General features: G+C 40.8%; 1 pseudogene; it reads right to left on the minus strand.

The window, feature by feature from the left end:
• Positions 1–1,446: 1,446 nt before the first annotated feature.
• LOC115521720 lies at positions 1,447–1,694 on the minus strand (annotated as a pseudogene).
• Positions 1,695–12,163: the final 10,469 nt, after the last annotated feature.

Genomic DNA, 12,163 nt, shown 5'->3' on the forward strand with positions numbered 1-12,163 from the left:
ATCATACAGAAAGTCCTAGCCAGCACACTGAGATATGGCAAGAAAAAGGAAATAATATTAAGCCTACAGATTGAAAAGAAAATTGTCCCTGTTTGGAGATTTGACAACCTATAAATTATCAAGATCTCATGGAGATTTTAAAAATCCCAAGGAATATACAAAAAAACTAGAAATGAATTCATCAAGTCATAGATTACAAGATGAATATACAAAAATTATATTCTACATAGTAGCAGTGAACACATGAAAATCAAAATTTGAAACACAATGGTACTATATAATCACTCAAGAGATATGAAACATATACATCTAACAAAACGTGTTATGAGATTTATATGTTGAAAATTACAAAACACTAGATGAAAGAAATCAAAGATCTACATAAATAGAGAAACATGTCATGTTCTTGGATTAGAAGACTTGGCAGTCGGAAGGATACTATTTCTTCCCATATTAACCTGTGAGTTTAATGCAATTCCTATCAAAATTCTGGCAGTTTGTTTTGAGATAGACATTCTTACTTCAACATGCATATGAAAAGGCAAAGAAATAAGTAGCAAAGACAACCTTGAAAAAACAAGAATAAAGTGAGAAGAATCACTCTACCTGATTTGAAGAGTTACTGAAGAGCCACATTAAAACAATATGGTAGAGGGATAAACAAGTAGATCAATGGGACAGAATAAAGATCCCTGGAACAGACCCTGTACAAGTATGACCAACTAATTTTTGAGCATTCAACGAAGGATAGTCTTTTCAACAAATACTACTGGAATAGCTGAACATCCATAAAAAATAAAAAAGAATCTTGCCTTAAGTCACAACACAAAAATGAACTGAAAATGGATCATTGATTTAAAGGTAAAACAAAGCTAGAAAACTTTTAGAAGAAAACAAGTGAAAATCTTCACTACGACCTAGGGCTTGGTGAAGACATCTTGGACATGACACCAAAAGCAATACATGAAAGGGGGAAAAAATGATAAATTGGACTTTACCAGAAATTAAATGCTTAATTTACAAGTAACATATCTGAAAAATGACTCATGTCAGATATATAAAGAACTTTTAAAACTCAAGACAATCCAATTAGAACATGGGCAAAAGACATGAAAGGACACATTGAACAAAGAGGATATTTCATTTGTTCAACATCATAAGCTATTAGGGAAATGCAAATTCAACTACAATAAGATCATTACACACCTGTAAAAAAAATAATAAATAGTGACAATATCAAATTCTGGTAAGGATGCAGGGACATTGGATTTCTCATACATTGCTCTCATACAGCCACTCTGGAATACAGTTTGGCAAGTTTTTTTTTTTAACATTTATTTTGACACAATCTATCATAAGTAAATAGAGGTTCCACTCTGCCACAGATGCATCTGTGAAGAGTCCTGTGCCATTCAACTGATGATCATCTAAATAGTGTCCCATCTTTTTATCTCAGTCACAGCACATACCTTCCATGTTATTTCTGTCCATTTATTGCTTCCAAATCCAGATGACCAATATAGTTCCTTATCCCTTAAGAAAGCTCAACATGATTGGTTCAGGCATTCCAGGATTTGCACCCCCCTTAAATTGCAGGTAAATCATGAGAGGAATAACACTCCAGTGGGTGGCAAATTGGCTACCCTTGAAGAGCTATGCAGCCCCTGCTTGGCCTCTTTGCTCAGCTTCACCATGGCAACAGCCTGGCAGTTTCCTATAAAACTAAACTTACTTACTAAATGACCCAGCACTCCTGGGCATTTATCCCAGAAAAATGAAAACATGTCCACACAAAAGCACGTACACAAATGTTCACAGCTGCTTTCTTCGTAATAGGGGAACAACTTAAATATCCTTCAATGAGCAAATGGTTGAATTATGACCCATCCAGATCATGGAATACTACTTAGCAATAAAAGAAAGAAACTCAGGGTGCCTGGCTGGCTCAGTTGGTGGAGCTTGTGACTCTTGATCTCAAGGTCATGAGTTCAAGCCCCACATTGGGCGTAGAGCTCACTTAAGAAAAGAAACAAACTATTGATACATGCAACAACTTGGATGGATCTCAAGGGAATTATACTGAGTGAAAAAAAGCCAATCACTAAGGTGACATATCTATCCATTTTTATAACATTATCAAAATGACAACATTAGAGAGATGGAGAATAGATTAGTGGTTGCCGGGGTTAGGGATGGTGGAATAAGGGTGTGTGTGTCTCACTTATAAAAGAGTAGCAGGGGTAAGATCTTTGTGGTAATGCAACAAAGATTGCTTCTTGATTATGGTGTGGTTACATGAATTTATACAAATGATAAAACTGGCAACTGCCCCCCCACACACACACATACACAAATATGTATATGTAAAACTGGTGAAATCTGTGGATATTACCAATGTCAGTTTGCTGGTTTATATAAGAGGTTATCATTGAGGGAAACTAAGGGTTAAATAAGACCTTTTTGTAATAGTTTTACAACTTCCCATAAATCTATATTTATTTCAAAATAAAAAGTAAAAAAAAAAAAGCCTGTGGGAAATGGATAAATTATGACATTATGAATCAGATTAAAATCCTATCATTTTTGCACTACACATAGAAAATCCTAAAGACTCTACCAAAAACTACTAAAAATAATAAAAGAATTAAGTGACAGGATACAAAATTAACACCCAGAAATTGGTGGCGTTCCTATACGCTAATAATGAAGTAGAAGAAAGAGAAATTATGAAAACAATGCTATTTACAATTGTACCAAAAAGAACAAAATACCTAGGAATAAACTAACCAAAGAGGTGAAAGAACTATCTCTGAAAACTATAAAACACAAATGAAAGAAATTGAAGATGACAAAAACAAATGGATTGGAAGAATATTATTAAAATTCCCATATTACCCAAAGTAATTTACAGATTCAATGCAATCCCTATCAAAATACCAACAACAGTTTTCTTTTTTTAACATTCTTTTTTTAATTTTTTAATTTTATTTTAATGTTTATTTATTTTTGAGAGAGAGAGGCAGAGACAGAGGGAGACACAGAATCCAAAACAGGCTCCAGGCTCTGAGCTGTCAGAACAGAGCCCGACGCGGGGCTCAAACTCACAAAACTGTGAGATCATGATCTGAGCCAAAGTTGGACGCCCAACTGACTGAGCCACCCAGGTGCCCCTTCTTCTTCTTCTTTTTTTTTTTTTTTTTTTGGTATTTTAAGAGAGTGAGAGAGTGAGCAGGGAGAGGGGAAGAGGGAAAGAGAAAGAATCTTAAACATGGGACTGGATCCCTCAACCCTGGGATCATGACCTGAGCTGAAATCAATAGTCGGGACACTAAACCAACTGAGCCACCCAGGTGCCCCACCAACAGCACTTAAAAACACAAAACAAAACAAAACAAAACAAAAAACTAGAACAAATATTACTAAAATTTGTATGGAACCACAGAAGGCCCTGGATAGCCAAAGCAATCTTCAGAAGGAAGAACAAAGCTGGAGATATCACAAGTCCAGATTTCAAGATATAGTACAAAGCTGTAGTAATGAAAACAGTATAGTGCTGGCACAAAAATAGACACATATTTTTCTCAGTGGAACAGAAGACCCCAGAAATAAACCCACAATTATATAGTCAATTAATCTATGACAAAGGAGGCAAGAACATACAATAGGGAAAAGACAGTCTCTTTAATAAATGGACAAACTGGACAGCTACATGCAAAAGAATGAAGTTAGACCACTTTCTAACACCATGTACAAAAATAAACTTGAAATGGATTCAAGAACTAAATATGAAACCTAAAACCACAGGGACACCTGGGTGGCTCAGTTGGTTGAGTGTCTGACTTTGAGTCAGGTCATGATCTCACAGCTTGTGGGTTCAAGACCCACATCGGGCTCTGTGCTGACAGCTCAGAGCCTGGAGCCTGTTCCAGATTCTGTGTCTCCGTCTTTTTCTGACCCTCCCCCCCACCCCACCCCCATGCTCTGTCTCTGTCTCTCTCTCCCTCTCAAAAATAAACATTAAAAAAAGTTTTTTTAAAATACATAAAACAAAAGAAACCTAAAACCATAAAAAGCTAGAAGAGGAAACAGGCAGTAATTTTTCTGACATCAGCCATAGCAACAGTTTTTTAGATGTCTCCTGAGGCAAGGGAAACCAAAGAAAAAAATAAACAATTGAGACCACATCAAAATAAAAAGCTTTTGTCCAGCAAAGGAAACCATCAACAAAATAAAAAGACAACCTACTGAATGGGAGAAGATATTTACAAATGATATATCTGATAAGGGGTTAATATCTAAAATATATAAACAACTTATTCAACTCATCACAACAGCAACAACAATAAAACTGAGTAAAAAATGGGCAGAGGACCTGAATAGACATTTTTCCAAAGACGACCTACAGATGACCAACAAACACATGAAAAGATGCTTACATCACTAATCATCAAGGAAATGCGAATCAAAACTACAATGAAGTATCACCTTACACCAGTTAGAAAGGCTAAAATCAAAATGACAAGAAACTAGTGTTGGCAAGAATGTGGAGAAAAAGGAACTGTTGGTGGGAATGTAAACTGGTACAGCCACCGTGGGAAACAATATGGATGGACCTAGAGGGTATCAGACTGAGTGAAATAAGTCAGACTGAGAAAGACAAATACCATAGGATTCCGCTCATAAATAGAATCTAAAAAAATGTATTAAAAATTATTAAAAAGCAGACCTATAAATACAGAGAACAAATTGATGGCTGCCATAGGAGGAGGCGGGGGGGGGGGGTTCAGCAAAATGGGTAAAGGGAAGAGGGAGATACAGTCTTCCAGTTATGCAATGAATAAGTCACAGGAATAACAGGCACAGCATACAGAATACAGTGAATGATACTGTAATAGCAATGTAATGGAACAAGTGGTAGCATACATTTGTAGTGAACATAGCATAATGTATAAACTTGGTCAAATCACTAAGTTGTACACCTGAAACTAATGTAACATTATACTCAAACAAAAAAGAAATTAAAAAAATTAAAAATCCTATCGTCTTGGAGCACCTGGTTGGTTCAGTTGGTAGAGCATTCGACTCATGATTTCGGGGTTGTGAGTTCAAGCCCCATGTTGGGTGTAGAGTTTAAAGAACAAATAAATAAAATATTTTTAAAAATCCTATCCTCTTTGGGTTATAGTTTTGTTATTTGAAGGTGTGGCAGCAGGTGTCGGGGCAGTAGGGTGGTAGGAGGTCATTCTGGTTTCCTCCCTTGTATCAAAAGCTCTGCCTGCCAGCAACTACAGCTATGCCTGGCCCATGGTAGCCATTCTTTGAAGAGTGAATGAATTGGCAGTAAAATGCATCTTTACTTTAATAATAGTTGGTAAAACTGGCAACATCCCTCCAAGGGGTACATGCCACAAGTCCTTGGAGGGAAGAAGGTGGGGCTCCAGGACCAGATGCTTTCTCACCACTTTGGCCTTGGCCTCAGTACCTCAGAATCCTTTGAGCTCGGCCTGTATACTGATGGGAAAAACGTCCTTCTCTGGGTACAGAGTGGGTAACAGCCTAGATACTGTATAAGGGAAGTTTAACTGCCACAGAGTCCTCAGCACCTTGTATGGTGCTTCCCATCTTGTTTGTGCTAAATAAAGTCATTCAACAAAACTGGCTGAGTGTTTCTGCCCAAAGCCACAAACTGTTCTAGGCAATGACTGGGAACTCCAGTGAATGAGACCAAGTTCCTGCCTCCAGGAAGCTGGCATTCCAGAAGGAGAGCTAGACAATATACAAGTAAACAATAACTTCAAATTAGGGGCGCCTGGGTGGCTCAGTCAATTGAGTGTCTGATTTCAGGTTAGGTCATGATCTTGCAGTTCATGACTTCAAACCCCACACTGGGCTCTGTGCTGACAGCTCAGAGCCTGGAGCCTGCTTCAGTTTCTGTGTCTCCCTCTCTGCCCCTCCCCTGCTTGCACTCTGTCTCTCTCTCGTTCTCTCACAAAAATTATTTTAAAATTTTAAATTCAAATTATCACAAGGGTCATGAAGAATACAGGGGCAGGGGCACCCTGACATAGGGGTGGTCTCCCAGGGGAGGTGATGTTGAGATGAGACCTGAATGATGAACAGGAGCTAGTCAGGAGAAAAGCTTTCCAGAAGGAGGGAACAGAATGTGCAGAAGCTCAGAGGCAGGAAGGAGTTTGGGCAAGAACACAGGATGAAGCTGAGGAGATGAAGTTGAAGAGAAGGGCAGGGGCCAGGTCCCAGAGGGCCTTATAAACCACAGTGTTTCATTTGTTCCTCAGCTCCGAGTTGAGGTATATATTATCTTTGGTTTCCATATGAAGAAGCTGTGGCTCAGAGAGGCCCCAGTCTAAGTCCCAGGCCCAAGTAGAAAGTGGGAGAATCAGGATAGCCTGGTAGTCTTTCCACTCTGCATTCTCCAAGTCAGAGAACCCACTTCTGAAAAATCCTAACAGAGGCCTCCTTCAGCCTGTTTTCCCCTGCCACCTTACAACTTCCTGGATGCAACAGGAGATGGAAGCCCTCTGTCCCTCACACGGGTTCTTGGGAATGACAGCCGCAGAAGAGTCTTGGGTTTTTGTTTTATGAACGGGGAGACTGAAGTCAGACTGATTTCAGCCCTGAAGATAAACCTCCTTTGTCATTTCACTGGAAGATGGGTGATGACAAAGACATTGAGGTTCCGTTTGTCTTTCCCTCCTCTCACCTGTCTTCTCCAGCTTCCCTATGACACGGGTTGGAAGCAGTAGAACCATTATCCCAATCTAATCTCACTCTCATCAGCCTCTGCGTGTCCCTCCTTCCTTCTAGCCACCCCCAGTTTCTCATGGTTTACCCAACATGCCATTTTCACCCCTGTGTTGTGCATGCTGTTTCCTCTGCTTAGAAGACTATTCACATTTCATTAAGTGCCCACCATGCTGCCGAGTTACCCCTCATGGGATCCTTCTTCTGATTTCTTTACTGTAAAACTGTTATTACTTCCCTCATAGTTCCTGCTGAAGAACCTGAGACTCAGATAGGGGAGAGGGCCTTCCAGAGATTCCGGAGAGTTGGGATCAAGCCCAGGTCCATCTCCCCCTGCAGCCCTTGCCCTTGAGCCACACTATGTTGTCTCAAATGCTTGAACTCCTCTCCTCCTGGTAAGCATGCTCCTTTTCCAAAGCCAAGTTTGAATGTCCCATCCTCAAGTGAGCTTCCCCAGATCCCTCCCTCAAGTCAGAGAAGAACACACTTCTACTCTGCTTCCTCAGCACACCATGCAGACAGCTTTCCCCATATGCCTCACCTGTTACAATCAATCTGGTTGGCTGCCCATGTCTCTGCTTCACTAGACCAAAAGTCATCACATACGCCAAATGCCCAGATCCTAGCAAAAGGGCAAGGACACAGTAGGCATCAGTGAGGGGTTATCTGAACAGGTGATTGAATAAGTGAAAAAATGAGCTGCTTGGAGGGAAAGCATATGGGAAGTTGACCCCAGTCCCAGGGCCCAGATGATTACACAGGCCTTGCCCTCTCTTTCCAGTGTCCAGCATAGTGAATTAACTGTTATCTCTCGCATTTCCAATTATTTTTCTGCACGGTGATACTTTGAACCACCACCACCCTGGCCTCCACAGTTCTGACAAGCTGGGGCAAACCTGTCAGCCTCCGCTGTTATTTCAACCTCAGATAAAGTCTCTGACAGAGAAGTGCATGCTGGGAAAGCCCTCCTAACAACAGAGGGCTCACTGCTGTTCAGTGCTCAACACAATGGCAGGTTGCTCAGCCAGAAATTAACCACATCTGCTGAGGGTGAATGGATTTATTTTAGCAAATGTATAAACATTTTATGTGATTTTAACCCAAGTATATCCGGGGGGGAAAGCTGGAAGCAACTATGCCAAAATATTAATCTTAATAATTTTGGGTGATGGGACTACGAATAAGGGTTATTTTCTTCTTTATGCTTTTCTGCAATTTTTCAAAAGAAAAGGCTTTCCCCAATCTACTTGCCAATTATGTTTCTCCATCCCAAAGGTGGAAGTCCCAACATCCCATGGATGTCCTCTACCTCTAACAACACCTTTCCACCAACCCACCCTTTCTGAAACCTAGACCTCACCCTTTCTAAGATTTGGCTTTCAATTCTGGGACCTACCACATAGTCTTTCAACACATCAGTTTTTTTGGGTTTTTTCCCCCCCTTAAATTAGCTACAGTGGGTTTCCTGTTTGTTACCTGCAAGTAAAGATCTCTAATATAGGCACCAAAAGATAAGAGCTATGTGAGAAGATCCAGGGGTGTGCAGTTTCTATGTGTCTAAATTGATTTATATCTACACTCCTTGCCATGCCAGCACCTGTGTTATAATAAGCCAGAGTGTTATAAATATGATTCTGGAAGACCAGAATCACATGGCATAGGCACTTGGTAGGCTGGCAATCAGAGGAGTTTGAGAAATTGACAGCTTATCTTCTAAACCATTTATCTTGAGTGTTAGTTGTGTTAGTACAGCTTTAGGCAGGAAGTGCATTGGTGTGTTTAGGGAACAATCAAGAGATCTGTGTGGTTAATTAGTATGACCATGCAGGGGAACAGAAAAACAAAGCTGTAAAGAGGCCCCAGAGTTGAAGTCCCCAACTTCTAGGCTGAAGAGCTGGACTTTCATCTGGGACAAAGGGGGTGCAGAGAGATTCTGAATGCCTGCATGTGCCCTCCGTTTTCAGAAAGAAAACTGGCAGCAGTGAAGAAAACAGACTGGCGACAGGTCCTGGCTTTTCATATCTACTCCCACTGTATATTCTGGTCTCAATCTCATATGGACTCTCTGTTTTCCCAGAAAACCACCTAAGTCTTCCTATATTCTAGTCTGCACTCTTTAAAACAGCTCTTTCAAATCAAAAGTCTTCTTAGACCTCTGACCCCACCATCTCCCCACAATCTGACAAAGAGTTACCATCACATGTGGACATTTTCAACTTCTGCCTTCAAATCTACAAATGCACTTTCTGCTCCCATCCTTCCTCTTAAGGCCAACCTTTCCACCATCCCAGGGACATCTGTCTCTGTTATCCTTTCTCTATGCACCTTCAACATTTTTCTCTAAAATCTCACTGCTGTTAACACTTACACATAATGAAGTCTCTCCTATGTTAAATAACCTTTCCTCATTCATAACGCTTCTCTGGCTTGTCCTATTTCCTCCAATACCTTGCACTGACAAATTTCATGAGAGCTGCCTACATTCCATCTTTCCACTTCATTTCCCATTCATTACTTCTGCCTTCTGATACTGTACTCTACTGAAATAGCACCTGTGAAGGTCACCAGGGACTGTTTTGTTCCTAAAATGCTGTTGTCAGAAATCTGGACACTCCATCACCCTCCATATCTAATCAGCCTTCAGGCCCTCCTTGGTTATTGTGCCTTCTACATACTTCTCATTCCCATCATTAACGCTTCTCTATCCCCACACCATTCCTAATCCAAGACTCCATCATATCACCTCTTAGTCTTGCCCCATCCCATCCAATCTCCCCAAAGTGACAGAATCAGCTTTCTGAAACCCAAATCTAATGTGTCTCCCTTGCTTAAAGCCCCTCAATGGCCCTCAAGATAAAGTATGATTCCCTAACCTAATTCACATAATCTGACCCCCAGGTACCAGGTGGGGAACTTTTCTATTTACAAAGATCTTGTAAGACACCAATGAACATGGCAATTAGGAGGTTGCAGTTGACTGTAAGAGATGGTCAGTGGGGATGGAAGTTCAATCAACAGGAGGTTAAGGACGTGGAGGCTGGTTGTGCAAGCTATCTTGGCAGGAAAGGAGATAGGACTGGGACCTGTGGGTAAGGTAAGATTAAGGTTTTGCAAGGGAGGAGATGCCAAACATTTTTAGATGGAACATGAAGAGAGATTCAAGCCAATGAAAAGAAGATAGTTGTAAAGGTTCTGGCAATGATGACACAAATCAGAGACTGAGCCCACACTGCTGGCAGGAGTATAAATAACTTTTCTGGACGATAATTTGGAAATCACACAATCATTTAAAAAAGTAAAATTTCCAACCTTTGATTCAGTAACTTCACTTCTGGGATTCTTCTTCCCTGAGAAAACAAGCATGGGTGTGTACACTTAGCTACAGGGATGATGTTTATCAGTCTGTACTTAGAAAAGCAAAACAGGGGTGCCTGGGTGGCTCAGTCGGTTAAGCGTCCGACTTCGGCTCAGGTCATGATCTCACGGTCCGTGAGTTCGAGCCCTGCGTCGGGCTCTGTGCTGACCGCTCAGAGCCTGGAGCCTGTTTCGGATTCTGCATCTCCCACTCTCTCTGCCCACCCCCCCCCCACCCCGTTCATGCTCTGTCTCTTTCTCAAAAATAAATAAACGTTAAAAAAAAATTTTTTTTTAAGAAAAGCAAAACAAACAAAAAAACCAAACCAAAACAAAAAACAACCTAAAATGTCGTAAGAGGATTTTGATCAGTTTATGGTACATCCATTCAGTGAAATGATGCATAGTCATTAAAAATATACTGATAAGATATGAAATGGAGAGAATACAATATTTACAATGCCATCCCATTTTTGTAGAAAAAAATGTTTTTATATGCAAAGTCTGGGAAGACATACACTGGAATATTAACAGTAGATACCTCCGGACAATGTGGTATTGTGAAGTTTTATTGTTTATTTGCACTTCCTAAAGTTTATCATGAATAGGAATACCTGAATAAAGAAAACAATTTATAAAATCACATACACACAGCGAGCCCATTTATATGAGTTTAAGAACAAACAAAACTTCTATGGTGAAAGAAGTCAGAGTAGTGGTTATCTCAGAGATGCTACAGACTGGGAAGACACACAAGAACTTTCTGAGGTAATTAAACATCCTTCATCTCGTTTTTGGTGTACACATAGGCAAAATTTTATCAAGCTGTGGATTTAAGATTTGGGCATTTTACTGTATGTAAATTATATCTCCTTCAAAAGAAAATACACCCACAACACAGAAGGGAAAGAGGAAGCAGTTAACATCACAGAGCAATTTTGGGGTGAAAAAGGAAGATGATGAAGTTCTGTGACAAGATCTCAATTTTCTCAGGAAGTAGGCTGTTTTGTAATGGGCTGTGAGTGAGGAAGATGCAGGTTGGCTTGGATTGAGAAAGGGGACACAGTGGAACAGTGCCTATGCAGTAGAAATGCGTGGGGAGTTTCCTAGGGCTGGATCACAGGAGTGGGCATCAATACCCAGGGCTCCTCAGTTTACTGTGGTATATGCCAGGACTCTGGCTTAAGGAACAAGAGGAGAGAAACCAAATGGTTCAGTTTCACTTCGTTAATTGTGGCAGCGCTGGACTGTCATAGAGAGGGGGTAAAAAGCCAACAGAATTCTAGCAGGGAGAACTGGGAGGAGTGGAGAGGGACAGAAAGGCCTTGATGGCAGAGTAGAGATAGCGGAGTGGGAGCACTAAAGGCTGTGGTCAGAAAGGGTTTAGTTTTGAGGTCCTGAGGGTGAAACAGTTCAAAGTGGAAGCCATGCTCAAAGCACAGCACAGCTGGTAGGGACAGGAGCAAAGAAAGCAAACATTTACCAAGCATTCATCTTCCACCACCAGGCACTTCACAGGTTATCAGGCCATTTAAGCAGCACCTGAACTTTGCAAGGATGCACCACCATGATGTTTATAGATGAGGAAACACCCTGAATCAGTCAGTCAGCAAGCAGCAGTTTCAAATCCAGATTGGACTCAAAGCCTCTACTACATTCAGCGGCTACACAAGTCAAATCATGAGCAATAGGACCAGAACTTTAGAGAATCCACATACGTAGATATAAGAGTCACCCAGGTTGCTGGTGGAGAGGAAAAGTATCAGTTGTCAACATCTGGGGGAATGTCCAGTAGCAACCAGAACAGGAAAAAGCCCAAGCAGGTGGCCCATGCTTTGGGAGCATTGTCCTGGAAGACAGTGCATCAGAGTGGCAGAAGAGAAATAGAGATCCATACCCTGGTTCAAAGATTCGAGAGAAAATGAGCAGTATTTGCTTAAGGGTTGTTTGAAGTGGTGTCTTCAAGGGAAAATCAGGTTTCAGCTTAAAGAAACCCAGGAGTTTGGGGCATGATTCCAAGAGTTACCAAGAAGGGCAGAGAGAAGAG

Source organism: Lynx canadensis, chromosome A1 (assembly GCF_007474595.2).
Source record: "Lynx canadensis isolate LIC74 chromosome A1, mLynCan4.pri.v2, whole genome shotgun sequence".
NCBI lineage: Eukaryota > Metazoa > Chordata > Mammalia > Carnivora > Felidae > Lynx > Lynx canadensis.